A 19,661-nucleotide genomic window follows, 5' to 3' on the forward strand; every position below is an offset into this window, starting at 1 on the left:
AATTATTACTATCTTTAGTTAAGTTCCAATAGACTCGAACACAAAACCTCTCAGATAAGAAACACAATTTAGCATTGTGTGCTAGACTCTAATCTAACTAGACCCTAATTCTTAATTAAAAAATTAAACATCTGTTCCGAATATAAGACAATGTAGCATTTACTAATGAGAGCAACTAAACAGAATCTTATTGTCTAACAATTTAGAATGTACCATATGAGACCCAATTGAATGGATCTGGTGAAGGGATATTATATGCATCCATTCACTGTATTAAAATGCCTAACAAAGGACGGGGATTGTGCTGAAACCATGGTTTTGGTCTCTGGTCCCATGCACTGCTGTTGTAAGGAATTTGTTTTTCAAACATAGAATGCTGTTAACTTGTACCGAGTGTGCCAATAAAAGCTCTAGTTTTGTACCAAACAGATTCTGAGGAATTTTAATTCACTTTAAAAACATCTTTCATTCCTTGTAGTGGAGAAAGGTTCAGACATCTTCCTAACATGGTACATGCCATATGAGACCCACATGTCATGTTCGTTAGACTACCTACTGTGAGAAAGACCAACCTTCATTAAAAAATAAATAAAACATTCTACAAAATGTAGCACTATAACTGAGGAAAACTAGAACTGTTTGTATTTTTATAAACTAAACTGAGTCAACAAATAATATAAATTAAGCAGGAAAGTTGCAAGCTTAAAATAGAAATAAGGTAGGATTTTATGGTTACCGTTTTAACCATTAGTGGAATTAAATCTATTAAATAAGAGGTTATATTTCAGTCAAAATTTACCATTTTAGATTTTTTTTATCTAATAGTATTAAGAAAGTTTTAAAGTAATTTACTATAATGCATTCATATCATTGTAGGTAGAAGACAATTTAGATTATAAGGAAAAAGTGTAATGGATAAAAGAATTTTTATTTTATCTTCAATACTCATGGTTCCACTCATATGAAGGAGAGTAGCAATGAGAGAACTTAAAAGGTACATGTTTAATCAAACATGGGTATTTCCTTATGTTCTATTTATTTATTTATATATGCTCAGCTTCATTATGCGCAATTTTTTACTAAATTTAATGTAATTAAACAACATTGTGAAAAAAGAGTTATAAATGCCTTCAATATGAGCAACAATTTATCGTAGGAAATGTAAATATTTTTTAGGTGAAATTGTAATTTTGAATGGCATTTATGGTGTGGTCACTTAATAAATAGGTTGTTCAAAGAATAAAATATACACTTTATCTTACTAATCAATGCCAGAATAAATAAGGTCCACTTAATACAAACTTAATTAAGAAGTGGTCTAAAGATCAAATTATACACACTCTTAGTTATCAAGGCAAAGAAAAAAAAATTGAAAAAAAATCTAATTAAACCAAACAAATTATGTATTTCATAATTTCATCATTATCTTGTTAAAAATTAGACCAAAAAAATATGATTGTGAATTATAATCTAATAAATAGATTATAAATCACAAACTTACTTTGTATATAAAATTAAGCATCTCTCATCATTTACACATCTATTCATGAGAATACAAACTTTCCTTATCTTTTATATATCCAACCATATTAATATCCTTATAAATAATCTAATGCTTCTTAAAAGAGATTTTATTATTTACCTTCAAATAATAGCATTGACAAAAGGAAGAATGATAATAAGAAGAAACATCTAGATACATGCATATGGAATAGTGGTGTTTGGAGTTGTAAGACTAGATTTTGAATAAATGAATTCAAAACGCTCATTTATTGTCATGGTTGGACATGTGATATAAATCATCTTTCTAGATGGTTTTCAAAATAATTTGAAGTGGAAATGTTAGGTGGTCTTAACTTCGTGTACCTCTCTTAATTATTTATACTTTTAAAAGCACCACACCTCTTGGTAACCATATGTTTCTAGGAAGGCTAAATTGTAATAATAAGAACATTCAATGTATATATAACTAGGCAAAAATAAGTTGATTTGTGCATGTTCTTTCACTTTAATATGCTAAGGGAAGTCAAATTATTAGCCACTTTCATTTTAAAAATATTCCTTGTAATGGGTTTTATATTGTCCCTTCACAAAATCTGCTTAATCTAGTGGTAGTTTAGTGCTATAGGAATGTCAAATACAATTTTTTAAATTAAAAATATTAACTATTTTTCCCTTCAATGTCTTTTTTTATATATTTTGAAAAGATGTTGTGAGATTATTATTTTTTTCTAAAGTTTGATGAATGTGTAGATTACATAATGATTTGGAGGAGAAAATGGTCTTATTATGATCAAATAAACTATAAGCATTAGATGATGCCTATCATGATAAGATATTAATTAGTAAACCAATATTATTATTAACATTTTTTAAATTTCTCTATTGATTCTTTTACTAGAAACTATGTTGAAAACTTCAATAATAATTATGTTGGGATTGTTAGTTCTTGTCATAGGCTTAGTTAAAGAAATATATTTTTCTTTAGTTTAGAATGAACAATCATTTATTTTATGTAGTTATAGTATTATGATTGAAATGTTCTTCAACATGTTATTATTTGAATATTAAAAGAAACACAACCATAGTGTAACGCCCCGCCAAGGGATTCAAAAGAATTAACCTAAAATTTTAACTAAGTTTACCAAACAATTTTTTTTAAAGAAAGAATAACATACACATCAATCATAAAGTAGTGGAAACAATAACGTACAATCATAATTAAGAAAACATCACGGATTACATTCCTTAAGGATCCCAAGATGTTGAGTCACATTTAAATTTAATTAATACTAAATCTAACAATTACCACATCCACATGAAAGAATAATTAAAAGTCCAAAGTCTCTTTAAATAATATACATTTGTTACGAATGCCACTTGGCAATAAAATTCGGAATGCTCAATCATCTACTGTACATGTCACAGGGTATGAAAGGCTAAAAGAATATACATTTATAAAAATAGATTACATCATTTGTTTCGAATCCATGAAACAAAGTACATTACAATAAGTGAAATCATCCATCATAGAGATATAAATAGCCATCACGAAGATACAAACATCCATCATAATACACAAAGATAGAAAGGAAGGAAATGCAGACAAGGAAACTCCAGCCACAGTATTAACGGAGAGATCTCAATGGTAAGAGTAAAAAGCACTACCACCCAACCGTGTGGTAACCCAAAAAGGTCCACTCCCATCGTGCTGAGGAGATAGTATCAAGTCCCAAACAAGATATCAATCCATAAACCAAAAGTAATCTCTAAGTCCAAAAAATCTTAAAAGTAATCTAACTCAAAGGTTCCAAGATAAATCGACATCTAGACCCAAAGGCAAACACAGACACTTAGGAAATCTATACTACTAGTGGGCAAGTGTCATCACATGAATCAATACTAGGGTTACCCTGCTAGTCTTTTAATCCTTTAGCCCCCTAGTGACCCCGTGCGGCACTAGTATCCTTTCATACTGACAAGGCATACTCAAGAGTCAACTCTAAGGTTACCTGGCTAGTCTTTTAATCCTCTGGCCCCTTAGTGAATTCCTGTGGTATCAATATCTTGTTAATTCATTTTAAACCCATTTAATGAAATGTTATCACTTATTAAACTACTTACAATGGGTTACCCTAGCAGCCACTTTCGGCCCCAACCTCCATTGCAAGCCACTTCCTAACTTAACATATAGATTACCTACCTGAGGCTCATATAAGTATAAATCAAATAATCACAAATTTCACCTCAGCCATATACAAGTGACTGAAAAGCATCAAAAGATAATTACACTAACACATCAGTTCTCTTCGAGCAATTGGAAAGCATCCCAAATATATTGATCAAAGACTCAAAATGGTTAAGTCAAATATGTCATAACACTCACCTCAGTTTCACACAAGAACACTAGAAAGCAATAACAAACAATATAGTCAAACTCAACATAGAGCATACCAACACATTACCATGGTTGAGTTTAAAAGATCAAGATCAATTCAACATGATACCACAATCAAAAAAATCTCAAACCTCTAGTACACGTCCTAAAACTGGTCAACACTCTAGGTCAAACTCAAACCTAAAACACAGACAACATACAAAATGATGTAGTTTCATAGTTTGGTTTGATTTTGAAAACATATTGTTGAGTTAAGTGTAAGGTTTCAGTTTCTAGTTTAATGTATGTTTCAACTAAATAAGTTTCACAGTTCACCCTTACAATTAACCCATTCCTATGTTCGAATAGAATACAAAATTACCCCTATTTTATTTTAAATCAATCTCCTAAAATAACCCAAGGGTAATTATTTATTTAAATTATTAAATAATACTTATTGACTTTTGAATAAAATAACTTATAAAAAATTAATTTTATTAAAATAAATAATTTAAATACATTTTTTAACTTCGTTAATGAACTTTTTTTATTAATTAAACTTAATTTAATTTAATTTAATTTAAATATTAATAATTATATATATAATAACTATATTAATTTCATTTAATTATTTATTAAATTAATAACTATTAATAAAAATTATTAATGAAATTAATCATAAATAATATTTAATATTTAATACTATTAATTTTTGTAAATTAATTTTAAAAGAATAATAATAAATTTATATATATATATATATATATATATATAAAAGACAGCATATGTGAAAGCCCGCTGGCTTTTTAATTAAGTCATGCAGTCGCAGACCTAGTTGTTACCACTGGTAGCAATAATAATTGTTGTTGTGTATAGCAACAGGGTCTACATATGCAGAAAGCGGCCAAGCCGCGAGGAGGTAAGTGGGGGGGTATGGGGTTTCCCCACCCTTTCCATTTATTATTAATTTTTTTAAATGTTTTATTTTATTAAAAAAATTATATAAATTTTTAACAAAACAAAACCCTCCTCTATAGCGTTATATATATATATATATATATATATATATATATATATATATATATATATATATATATATATATTACTAAAAACAAGATTCTAATGATATTTTAATCTCCACGTATGCAGAAGAAATCAACATGCATACCATAATTCCAAATTAAAATATTTGTCACAAATAAAATCATATAAACAATCTGAAGTCATGAAGAAGACAGGAAAAGAAATAGCACAATTAACTGTGTGAATTAATCACAAGAATCTACCTTGACCCTGATGCTAATTATTACACCCAAAAATATTTGTGGGAGAAATTTCTCCTCTCAAAACCTTCTTTCTTCCAAAAAATCTTTCTTCCAAAGATTTGCTCTCCTTTGAAAATGAACTCTCACTTGATATGGAGTTCTCTCTTAAAATCGGGGCACTAATTATGTGATCAATCGAGAGAACTCCTTGCTCACCAAACTTTTAACTCTTTATTATCTTTCTTTATCTTTTTCATGCACATTAATTGAAATATAAAATATCTTTATTTAATTTCACTTGACTTCTCTTTTAATTAATTTATTAAATTTTAATCTCATGCACACTTTATGCAATCTTAAAACTTTTAATAAATTAATATATTTTTTTACTTTTTAATTTATTTTCAAAACATTAATTGATAAAATATTTATTAACTTAAGTAATAATAATATTTAGCATTTATTTAAAAATGTACTCTAAATATATTATTATTAAATTAAATAAATATTATCAAAATTAAACTTATAACTTTTATCTTTAAATTTAATTCTTTTTATTTAATTAATTCTCCAAATTAATTAAATATAATTAAATATTAAAAATATCATAACAATTTTTTATTAAATTAAATCATTAATTTAATCATTTAATTTGACTTAATTAATAGAAAAATCACCATAGACTAGTAGGACAAAATACAAAAACCCATCATAGAAAAACACATACAAGATCAAACTAAAGGGTTATAATCACGAATTAACATCATATGATGCATTCAAAAGGTAAACAACTCATATACTTGTCCTAATTTTCTAGGACAAATAGGTTCAAAGATTAGGATTTGGGCTCAAGAATCTATCTCCTCTCTCTTACCATTGAGATAATGCGATAGGGTATGCTCATCCTGGCAATTCAAGGAAGTCGATACTCAGTACTTGCAATCTGCATAAAATCCATGCATGTACAAACACATATATTCTAAACTAAATAGGCAATGGTAGGAAGTGGTGCATTGTGTAGATCCCAACTAGTAGGTGACTACGACTCCCTTCCTTAACCACATTAGAAACATCATTATAAAGAAAACATACACGCACACCATACACATGTAGTATGGGGTAAGTATCCATAAGAAAACACATATGATAATCCATCTAACTAATCATCATCAATAACTGAAATCATTGTAATAATCATTTTGCATAAATGAAATATAGAGTACCAAGTAATCTCGTCATAAAATCAACTGAATATGAACCAATATCTAATAATCTCCAAATAATGCTACTAATCATCAAGCATAAAACTAGCCTAAAAGAGTTTGGCAATCATAACAGAAATGTAAACTAGGGGCAGGCACTAAATATAGTGTTACTTGTCACTTTTTAGATTCATATGATTCCTTTAAGATTTTTGAAAATGTACACTTTGAAAAAAAATGTAAATAGGAATAGGAATTATAAAACCTGCTTTGGTTATGATAAAAAATGATACAGATTTTTACTGATCCAACATATAAAATCTAAAAAATTAATGACGGCCCAAGAATCTCATTCCACATATAAAGATCTTAATTTTTTAATTATTAGAGTAAAAAGAGTTCACATCCTAAGAAAAACATAACAAGAATGTTCCTTAAAATCTATGACCCATTTTACACAATGAAAACAAAATATTTAAGAATTGTAAACCTAAATTGGAAGAACCCCGTTTTATATTCTTCATTTTTTTATATACCATATAAATTGAATCTAATGCTTTAATATTTTCCAATGGGGATTTGATAAATGCAATAAGCTATTAATGTTTTATTTGGAAGTGAATCAAGGTGTATGACACAACTTAATAAAAAGTAAAAAATTTGGTTGTGGTTATTGATGTTTAGGATAATCCTTAGGTACACATGACAATTCACCAGAGACTACCAACGTTTAAAAATAATTAAATAAATTTATACATTTTAGAATAAGGCACTGCAATTAGAAGTGTCACACAATTTATACTTGAACATTTTTTGAGAAGCATCAAAATCCATGTATTAATGACAACTTAAGCAATTTAGTATAATGAATGCAACATGTACACAAAAACTATAATTAACATTTTCAAGTAGTCATTGGATGCAATGGTTGACATTATTTTATCTCATTTTAAATACTCATGTCTTTGTTGTCATGTAGTTGAGGAATGTCTACAATGGGTCTCCATAGCTTTTTATGTTGTAATTGTCAATTTAAGTCATCACATTTATATATGTGGCCTATTTGAGGATATGTCCATTATTGGTAAGTCAAAAATTTTCATATCTGGATTATTTTTTCTAGGGTTCACAAAAATTGCAAGTGTTTGATCTATCAACTTGAAGATATTTCTTATTTTTTGAGAGGTAGTTATTTCAAATAGCTTCTTGTACGATGCATTAACAATGGAATTAGTGGGGAAATATATGCAAGCATGGTGTCATAATTCTTGAAAATTAATAAAAGTTCTTCTGTGGAGAAACCAAGGAAATTTAATGTTGCATTTAAAGAATGACATTCCTCCAAAAGTTTGTTATGGTCTTCACAAAGCACTGTACCCATGAGAATGTCTAAGTCTTCCTATTAAAGGAATATTTATAGATACTTACAAAACTAGGTCAAACTTCAATGTTTCTTCCCTTCTTCTATTTTAAATCCATTAAGACTAAACATATATTAGGAAATTATTGAGTGTGACAAGTTTATGAATTTCCACATTGAGTTTATTGGGGAAATTTGGCATAAATTTCCTATGTGATTATTCCCTAACAAGCACATTTCCAGGGTTTTATCCAAATTTCCTTGTTTGATATTAATTCCAAACCTTGTTCTCTAGTATGCCAACCTTTTTCACAAGAATCTACAAGATGTGTTTGATACAGATTTAGGAGTTGTCAGTCCTTTTGGAATTGTTAGAAGGATCAGAGAAGAGTGTTGTTCACAAATTGCTAAGAATGTAGTGGGAATAATTGTTCTTGAACCCAAGGTTTTTTCTAAGGTAGTGCCTTGCCATGAATTGATTATTTGTTATGTCCTACACACTATCATTATGAATCATATGAAATTTATTGTTCAAATAGCTCAATAATTGCCAAAATTAACTCCCAAATTGTTTTAAAACTTCTCAAGCTCCCAGGCCATGATTTATTTGTCAAGGTATCTATTAATGAAGGATGTGATTATTTCTATAATACCAACGAGTGTTGTTTAAGCCAAATTAGAATAAAATATTTGAAAAAAATAAGTAAAGGGAAAATCAAACATGTTGATTATCCTTCCTAGAGGGTATTTCAAACAAGAAATGGATGACATTATTACTTTGTTGCATCATGTTGTGGTTAGTGGTCAAGAAGAAGAATTTTCTTTGTAGATATGGAAAAGGTTTAATAATTATCTCTACTAGTAATCAATATATCAACTAGGAAGACCTAGAGTCAGTGCAAGAAGTTGGGTCTCACTTTTGACCAAAAAGTGGAAGTGTTTTTCCTATTTTTGAATTATATTGTCAATTGATGCCAAAATGTGAGGCATTTAGAGATTAAATATAAAAGAGCTTCAAAAATAAAAATTGTAGTATTAGGAATCTCCTTTTTTAATAAGTAATTTATCTGTATACCCATATGATATTTTTTTTTTGTATGGATCTTTAAAAACCACTTTTTAAAATGTTTGTTTCAAGACCATACCACACTCATGTACGGACACCATAATTTAACACTTGACTAAATGAATTTTTGTAAATCCTTTTAAAAGAAGTTACCTGACACACCAAAGATTGATGATAATAATTTTTTTTAATTATTTAATGAATTTTTTTTAAATTTTTAATTGATGATTAAGCTAATTTCTAAAATCTCTCATGTATGTACACCATAATTTAATCAAATTTTATCTTTTTTGGATTTTTTTTAACTTCAAAAGAATTGCGGCAAGATTGGTGACATGTAAATTAATTTAAGAAAGATGAAAATTTAAAAAGTTATTAAAGTTTTAGTGAATGTCACTATTTTATGTTTAAGAGACACTTTTGATTAATAAATAATACAAGAATAGAAAATGAACTCATAACACTATAAAATTTACATTTTTAAGAGTAGAATGGTAAGCCCTATAATGGGTTCTTGTTTTGTCAAAAAAATCAATGGGGAAGACCGTATAAAAATTACAACAATCCCTTAAATTGTTAATTAATTTCCTTAGTCAAAATTTGATACATAAAGGAACAAGCTTGGTCCCACCAAGCCTATGCCATGCCTAAAACCTAAGCCAAAGGGAAATTCCCACCCATGGCATTAGAATCAAGCACCCGATTTGCAATTCAAAAATTGGATGCCTAATTCTAATTTAGTCATTATGGGAATCAGGCACCTAATGTTTAAATAATCATGTACCCAATCATTTAAAAATCAGGTGCCTGATTGTTTAAATATCGGGTGCCCATCAAAAAATCAAGAACCCAATTGTTTAAAAATTGGGTGCCCAATTGTAAAGTACCCATTGGGCCCCAAAGGATGACCCACAAAGCACTTATCAATCATTGCAATAATTGATTGACAGTTTTGAGTTACAACAACAAATTTCTGTCAGAGTTATTTTGTTTTCATGTCATCTTCTACAATTTTTAAGCTATTGATTTGAATTCAAAACTAGTGCAAACATGGGATCAAAACAACAAAGAAAGAAGAAAATAATTTTTTTGACAAACAAAGAGAATGAAGCACAACATCAATGAGAGAGAAGATAGAGAATTAGAGAGTTGAGTAATATTGGTTCTTCAATTTCAAATATTGTTTCAAAATATAAAGACATTGAGGATACCATGATGGATGAAGAGGTTGAAGAAGACAACCCAATACAAGGAAATTCAGGTGCACAATTTAATCAAACATTCAATACAAGTGTGTCTCCAAACCCTAGAGTTTTTTCTTATGAGGAAATTGGTGATTTTGTGGAAGCAAGTTACAATTTAGATGATTTAGGTTTTCTTCATGAGAATAGATTGTCAAATGATCATGCATAACAAACTCCAATGGAAATGCAAGCCCCAAAAGAAATATCAAGAAAATTTGAAAATGAGATTCAAATTCCAAATAACATTGAAAATGAAATGCCAATTGAAAATAGCAATGGTATGAATGTAGACATGGAAACACTAAGTACTAAAAAAACATGTTGAATGTTATTGAAGTGTGTGAACATAATTTTCATTTTTCTAATGATGTGCTAAATAATATTCATGGATTGATTTTGTGGAGATAGATTAGGACACATGCTAATAGATTGTATAGACATTAGTTTATAATAAGAAATTTGGGTTTCAATGTTAGTTGATGTTGTAACTAATTAAAATGTCTATAAAATGTGAAAACTAATAAAAAGGGTAGGAATGTATGCAAAACCCAAGAATAAAAATGAGTCTCTAAAACAAGTTGTATCCATTGTTTCTAGTGCCTTTGATGTTATCAGAAAGAGAAGTCACTCTAAAGATAAGAATGCAGCACGACGAACAATAACAACAACATTAGTTAAAAAATTAACTACTGATAAAATATTGATTAGTAACATAAGTGGATATCTTAATCTAAGTCGTAAAAGTTTAGAAAGAGTTGTAAAGAGTGTTAGCATGAATGCTAATGATACTAAATTAGGGGAGTATCCTAAGCATTGGAGCTCGTATTGATATGTTGCATTCATGATTGTGTTTGTCATTGATGTCAACATAGCATTGTTTCTATAAAGACTAGCAGAGTAGTAGATAGAGATCTTGATGGTACGGATAATGGTTTGATTGTTTGGTCATGCACAATTTTGGAGATGATCAACACAATATCCTGATGACGTGGTTAAGTGCATAGAATATAATTTGATGCTATCAGGAAGTTGTACATGATTTACAGAGAGTAGTTCAAAGATAGAGAATTGGGAAAGCAGTTCCTAATGATTGTTGTCTATCCAAAATCCTAGATGTAATGAAGTGATGTATAATCGGGCAATGATAGGGATAGTCAGATGATAATGTCAGCGAGTGTGCAAGCCCTAGTACCACATGTGTGAAGTTTTGTATAGACTGTGAGCCGACAATGCTATTGTAAATGTAATTTAATTAATTATCTTATTTTAATTAATTGGGAAAGCCTCAAGGCCGACTCGAGGAATTATTATGAAGATAAGGTATAAAGGAAAAATATTTTCCTTGTTTGTAATATGGATGAAGCATTGTGATCACTATTGAAGTGTGAATTGTGAAAAGGAGTAGAGTTCTTATTAAATGCGTATAAGCAATCCAAGAGATTATTGGATGTGAGATTCAAGATCTAGTTACTAGATCTGAAGGAGTAGAAGTCTGATTGATAGGATAGAGATAAAGGAAAGGAGTACATTTTAGTTCTATTATTCTACAAGGAATAATTTAAAGATCATTTGGATAGTGGGTTCATTGGTCTTTCCCTCAAAGCTATTTGGGAAGTGGGTCTAGATTTCTTCCACAACTCCTAATAGGGTTGGAATCTCTTAAAGGGATTCAAAGTCTCCTAATAGGGATTCATATACGTACTAAATGTTGTAACAGACTACTAACAGGGTCTATCCTCTAATAAAGAATGTTTATATTAGTACATCATCTTATGGGTACCATCCCCACTAGGATTTTCCCTTTGATCAAGGGTTTCCCTTGTTAACATATATGGTGTTATTGTATATGAGTATCTTGTTGTGGTTTCAATTTACATTACTTATATGGTTGAGATTGTTTAAGATTATTAATTGTGATATTAGTTGGATAACTAATTCACCCCCACACCTCAATTATATCAGTGAACTATGTATTTTGACAATTAGTATCAGAGCATTAGGTCCTTGAAGAAAAAGCTTAACAACTTTGGGAGGTCAATGGGAATATGTTCAAGAAGGATAGTCCAAGATTTGATAGGGCCAATTATGATAATTGGAAGGAGAAGATGAAGACTTGTATGTTGTTCATGGGTCCAAGATATTGGATCTTGACAAAAAGTTAGAAGATAATCATTGAAGAAGAAAAGCTTGAAGGATGCAGTGAAGAGGAAAGAGATCTATTCATGTGTAACATGAGAGAAAGAGAAGCCCTACTAAAAAAACTTCTAGAGAATGAGTACAGTCAAGTAAAGTCACTTGTAACATCTCATGAAATTTGGAAAGTATTAGAATCTACTTTTGAAGGTGATGATCATGCAAAAAGAATGAGATCACAAAATTTGATATGTGCATTTCAAGATGCTAGAATGATGGAAGATGAATCTGTAAGAAGTTATATTGGAAAAATATCAGAAATGGTCTCATGTATTCAGTCTCATGTTGGAACCAAGGAAGATGATGAAGTCATATAGAAGATCTTGAAAAGTTTGACACTGCCATATAAGCCTATAGTGCAAATGATTTGGCTAGTGATGCCCTACACTAAGGATTTCACTATAGGAAACTTTGTTTGGAATATTAGAATTAGAAAAAGAAAATCTAAGATAGTCTAATGAACTTGCAAGAGTCAAAACAATCTTTAGTGCCCTAAACATTTGACCTAATTTGACAAGGAGTGCAAGCACCCATGGATATTTTGCTAGTAGTACCAGAGCTGATGAAGACAAGAAGATTAAGGAAGGAATAGCCCTTGTAGTGAGAAGAGAAAAAGATGGTAAGAAAATCTTTAAATTTTGGACTTGTAATGAATTTGGTCATTATTCATCTAAATTTCCTAAAATAGAGAAAAAAAAAAGAAAAAAGGGAAAGTTTAACCCTAGAAGAGATAGAGACAAAAATTGTTTGTATGCAAATGAAGATGAAAAATCTAATGAGAAAGGTCAAAGTGAAAATGATGATGAATTAAGATTTGTGGCTATCAAGGAGGATGATATTGATAGAGAAATTAGAGAAGAAAGAGCTCTAGTTACCCAAGTAGAAAGGAAGATTGGTTGGACAATCGATAGTTGTTGTTCATTTCACATGAGTGGTGATATGAATAAGTTTGTTAAGTTCAAGAATCATGGTAGAGGTACTGTTAGAGTTAGTAACAATGCAACATGTCATATAACAAGAATTGGACCCATTACTCTTGATGGTAAAACTAATACTGATGATGTCTATTTTGTTGATGGATTGAAGCATAAGTTGTTGAGTGTTGGACAGTTGATGGACAAGGGTTGTATCTTGCAGTTCACAGAGAAGACCTAAACTATCAACAACAGAGATGGTATGATGATTGGAACTCGCACTAGATCCAGAGGTAATGTATTTCAGTTGAATTGTACTAAGATGACATGTTTGGTACCTATTGTGGTATAGAAGATTATGTCACATAAACTTTGATAATATTGTGAAGGTTAGTAGCACTTTTGTAGTTAGAGACTTGCCTAAGATTGTTAAGCCTACTAATATTGTGTGTAAGGAATGTATTTTGGCTAAGTAGAAGAAAGTATCATTCCCTAGCAAGAATTTCACTACCACAAAGAAGTTGGAGATCATTCACATAGATCTGAGTGGTGCTTCTAAAACAATAGGATTCTATGTTGAAAGGTATTTTATGATTTTTGTTGATGATTTCACTAGAATAATGTGGGTAGCATTTCTTAAAGAGAAAACTAAAGCTTTTGAGAAGTTTAAGATATTTAACAATGGAGTTGAGAATGAATCTAGTGTTAAGATTAAATGTTTGAGATTTGATAGAGGAGAATTTACCTCTAGAGAATTTAACATATTTTGTGAAGAAAATGGAATCAAAAGATGGTTATCTACACCTAGGAAAAATGGGATTTCTAAGAGAAGAAATAAGTCCATAGTAGAAGCAGCTAGAGTGATGTTATTTGAGAATGGTTTTTCTAAGACATTCTGAAGAGAAGTAGTTAATATAGTAGTGTATACTCTGAATAGAGTATACATCAGAAAAGGCATGAAAAAGACACCTTATGAACTATGCTTTGGACATTTGCCATCAATTAAATATTTCAGAGTACTTGGGAGAAAATATTATACTAAGAGAGACAATGACATTGGTAAGTTTGATCCAAGAAGCCATGAAGGTATGTTTCTTGGCTATTCATTGCAAAGTAAGGCTTATAGATGCTTTAACCATAAAACTAAGAAAATAGTTGAATGCACAACTTCAAAGATTGATGAGAAGTTTGGAACCAAAGAAAAGATGGTAGGCTATAATTCAGATGAAGAAGAGAGTAACTTTGGAATTGTTAGATAGAATGCTATAGTTGTGTTTAAGACTAACAATGACTTGCAGAATGATGTGCTAAATTTTGAGCATATAGGAGAACAAAGTTATGAGCCTAGAGAAGAGATAAGAGTTGAGATGTCAACTCCTACCCCTAACAATAATTTAACAAGGAATCACCCACCTAAGTAGATAATCAGAAGTAAATATAAAGGCATTATAACAAGGAATGGAGTAAATGAGGAGATATGTTTACTATCTCAACTTGAACCTAAGTGCACAGATGAAGCTCAATCAAAGATAATCATTGGATCCAAGCTATGAAGGAAGAATTGGGTCAAATAGTAAATAATGATACATGGGAATTAGTTCCTAGACTAAAAGACAAGAATGTGATAGGAACAAAATGGGTTTTCAGGAATAAGATGAATGAGCAAGGAGAAGTTTTGAGAAACAAGGCTAGACTTGTCTGTAAAGGTTGTTCATAGCAACAAGGCGTTGATTATGAGAAAATATATGCACTTGTAGCAAGAATAGAAGTAATGAGGATATTTCTGACTTATACAATGAACAAGAAATTCAAGGTTTATTAGATGGATGTAAAATCAGCCTTTCTAAATGGGGAATTAGAAGATGAGATTTATATTGAGTGGCCTAAAGGTTTTCCTTTATCAGAAGACAAAGACATTGTACCCAGATTGAAGAAAGCTCTTTATGGTTTGAAGCAAGCACCAGGAACCTAGTATGTGAGGTTAGATAGTTATCTGGCAAAGCTTGGATTTGCTAAAGGTACAAAAAATAATAACTTGTATATAAAATAAATTGAAGATGGTTTGTTGATAATTGTAATATTTGTTGATGACATCATTTTTGGAGGTAATGATGAAGCTAGTGATAAATTTGCTGAGGAAATGAAGAATGAATTTGAAATGATCATGATCAGAGGAATGGGGTTTTTCTAAGGTTTGTAGATTATGTAGAATAATGATGATATATTCATTTCACAAGCTAAGTATCTAAAATATTTGTTGATAAGTTTTGGTTTGGAAAGTTGTAAACCTATTGGCACACCTATGATAACTAGTCACAAGTTATCTAGCAAAGATGAGACACCTATAGTAGAGCAAAAGAAGTATAGATCAATGATTAGAGGTTTGCAGTATCTGACTTACACTAGACTAGATATAGCAAATGTAGTTGAGATTGTAGCTAGATTTCAAGGTGATCCTAAGGAATATCATTTTGTAGTAGTAAAGAGAATATTCAGATATCTAAAAGGGACATCTAACTACGGTATTTGGTATGACAAATCAAGTGATTTCACTTTGTGTGCATACACTGATGTTGATTGGGTAGGCAATATGGATGACAAAAAGAGCACCAATGGTGGAGCATTCTATCTTGGAGGAAGATTGGTTTCTTAGTTAAGCAAGAAGCAAGATTATATTTCACGAAGCATTGTTGAGGTAGAGTATGTTGTAGCAGCAAATAACTGTAATCAAGTTATGTGGATGAAGTAGATGTTGAAGGATATTAGAATTGAATTGAAGAACTTGTTATCATTTACTATGATAACACAAGTATAGTGAGTATGTCTAAGAATCATGTATTGCATTCTAAGACAAAGCATATATCTATTAAGTATCATGTGCTGAGAGAGAAAGCTGCATAAAAGGAGACCAAATTGGAGTATGTGAGTACTAAGGATCAGATTGTAGATATCTTTATGAAGCCTTTTCCTAAAGATACATTTGAGTACTTGAGAGGGATGCTTGGGGTTATGCCTTTGCCTACTTCTAAGTAAATGATGTAGAAAGTGCATCGGTCTAGTGGTATAAGGCACTATTATTTGACTAGACTAAATGATGATGCTTCCTATATGGGGGAGTATCATGTACTAAGTCATTGAGGACTCTTGGCATTTGGTATTTGGCTTTGAATAATTTCTTTGGACACTCAAGCTAGTTGATGACTTGGAGCAATTGATTAACAATTGGTATTTATAAATTAGTACATTGAGTTTAAGATCTTTGACATTGATGTCAACGGGGGAGAGAATATGCATGAAAAAACATTTCCTAAAGTGTGGGGGAGTGTATGCATGAGATAAGGATAGAAGCAACAGTAGAGTACTACTTGGTATTCTTAGAACTTAGATATTTTTCATCTATGTTGCCATTAGTGCCAAAGGGGGAGATTGTTAGCATGAATGTTGATGATACTAAATTGAGGGAGTATCTTAAGCATTGGAGAGTATTGATATGTTACATTCATGATTGTGCTTGTCATTGATGTCAACATAGCTTTGTTTCTATAAAGACTGGCACAATAGCAGACATAAATCTTGATGGTATGGACAATGGTTTGATTATCTAGTTATGTGCAATTTTGGACATGATCAACACAATGTCCTGATGACGTGGTTAAGTGCACATAGTCTAAGTCGATGGTGTACAAATGTTGTACCTGATTTATAAATAGCATTTTAAAGATAGAGTATTGGGAAAGTAGTTCTTGATTATTGTTGTCTATCCTATATCCCAGATGTAATAAAGTGATGTGTAGTCAGTCAATGATAGAGGATAGTTAGATGATGATGTCAGTGAGGATGCAAGGCTTAGTATCTCACGTGTGAATTTTTGTATATATTGTGAGCTGATAATTCTATATTAATTTTAATTTGATTAATTATCTTATTTTAATTAATTGGGAAAGCCACAAGGCGGACTCAAGGAATTATTATGAAGATATGATATAAAGGAAAGATGTTTTCCTTGTTTGTAATATGGATGAAGCATTGTGATCATTTTTAAAGTGCAAATAGAAAAAAGGAGTAGAGTGCATACTGAATGTGTTTAAGCGATCCAAGTGATTATTGGATGCAAAATTCAAGATCTAGTTACAAGATCTAAAGGAGTAGAAGTTTGGTTGATAGGATAGAGATAGAAGAAGGGAGTGCATTTCAGTTCCATTATTCTACAAGGAATAATTTAAAGATCATTTGGAGAGTGGGTTCATTGGTCTTGCCCTCGAAGCTATTTGGGCAATGGGTCTAGATGTCTTCCACAACTCTTAATAGGGTTGGTACAACTCCTACCAGGGTTGGAATCTCCTAACAGGGATTCAAAATCTCCTAACAAAGAGTCATATGTACTAAATGTTTTAACAAACTCCTAACAGAATCTATCCTCTATCAAGGAATATTTATATTAGTACATCATCTTGTGGGTACCATCCTTGCCGGGGTTTTCCCTCTAATCAAGGTCTTCCCTAGTTAACATATCTAGTATTGTTGTGTATGAGTATCTTGTTGTGGTTTTAGTTTACATTACATTACATTATAGACATATTAACTCATAGGGAGTTATCACATTTTGAGGTATACAAGTTAGTGCAAAATTTTGAAATTATGAAGTTTTGTACATATATGTCAAGTCATGGATATGTTATGCTCAAGAAATCAAGAATAATATTGTATATTTAAGTGTTTTTGACACTCATGTCAAAGGGGGAGATTGTTGATCTCATATTGGTTTTGACAAGTGAGTGTCAACACAATTAAGCCATTTGCTTAGTTTATGTTGAACTAGTAATACATGCCAAGCACAACATGTAAATATTAGACCGTGTTGAGTTGCAATGAGTGTTGAGTCACTCAAGTGCCAAGCAGATAGACCATGTTGAGTTATTCAAAAGCTGAGTGAATAGTGGATGCCAAGTGATACAAGCATCGAGTCACAGTATACAGAACAGTGCATGTCGAGCATTAGGGACTTCATATGCCGAGTGAAACTATTTTGACATATTTATTTGTAATGGCACAAAAAACTATGTAAACCATTTTTTAGCTAGCTTAAGATTATATTTTGATATTATGGAGATAAGGACAAATCTATATTTGGATTCCCTAAGCAATTACATGCAACCAATCAGAAATAGGGAAGGTTTAAGTAGAAAAATGGATGAATCTCAATTGTAGATTCATACCTAACCCTAAGCCACCTAAGTCTTCTTAAGGAGGATCAAGCCCTAAACTCTTTATGATGATGAACAGATAGAGGAGAGTGAATGTGGAAGGAATTGAAGGAGTGAACAAGATAGTTTGCATGTAGAGCATTTAAGGTAACTTAGAAGTTGTGATGAAAGAGTGTATTGTAGAATCTGTTAGAGAAGAACAAAGGATAGATAAAAGGATACAACATTAAGACATCTAATCATGAAGGATCAATAAGATATTGTGTAGAGGTGATCTATTATCAAGCAAGCAAGTGTCAATCATAGAATCTATGCTGAGACATTTTAACAAGCGATTTCAGTTAAATCTCTTAACAGAGTAGTCCTAACAAGCTATATGAAATCCTTTAATAGGGTGCTTACTTAGTTGTAAAGTCCTCTAACAAGGCACACTTCTAACAAGGTGTTAAAATCCTCTAACAAGGTGAGACCTAACAGTCTTTGTAAGCCTTTAACAAGGCAAACCTTTCACAGGGTAGATCATGTTTCATGGTCAAAACATTGTAACCTTCATTGGATACACTTTATTATTGCAGTAGTGAAGATTTGTGGGTGTCATCCCCACCCCAATTTTACCTTCTCACTTAGAGGATTTTTGGGTAATCATATCTAGTATTATGTGTGTGAATGCTTACATGGTTATATGTTTTAGATGCATGTGCTTTACATGTTATTTCAGCTTACTTATCCATGTAATGAATGAATGGTGAAATTTTTATGGGTCCAAGGTTAAACTACTGACTCACCTTGCTCCCCCTCCCCTCTCAGAAGTTTACTCTTTCCTCTTGTAATTCCAACAATTATATAAAACATATTTTCATTCATTTATAGAACATATAAATTTTTTACACATTAACAATTATCTAAAAAATAATGTATATAGATTTCAAAAATATGTTTCCACATTTATGTAAAAGATATTCTGTAAATGTAAATATAAAATATATCAACTACTTATAAACATGGTCACACAACTCATGCAAATATCAAATATGTCAACTATAAATGTAAATGGTCACATAACTCATGAAAATATCAAATATGTCAACTATAAATGTAAATGGTCACATAACTCATGAAAATATCAAATATGTCTACTATAAATGCAAATGGTCAGATAAGTCATGCAAATATCAAATATGTGAAATATGAGCGTGTTGTAAATGTAAAATGTCACCTAGCTATAAATTTAAACAATATCATTGTAAATCAATATCAAACATCTAAAACATATGAGCCAAACTCATGTATATAGCATGTATAAATATCAAAAATGATCATGTTGCACTCCATGATG

The sequence above is a fragment of the Cupressus sempervirens genome, chromosome 3, assembly GCF_028749045.1.
Source record: "Cupressus sempervirens isolate cs-2001-9-10 chromosome 3, ASM2874904v1, whole genome shotgun sequence".
NCBI classification, from domain to species: domain Eukaryota; kingdom Viridiplantae; phylum Streptophyta; class Pinopsida; order Cupressales; family Cupressaceae; genus Cupressus; species Cupressus sempervirens.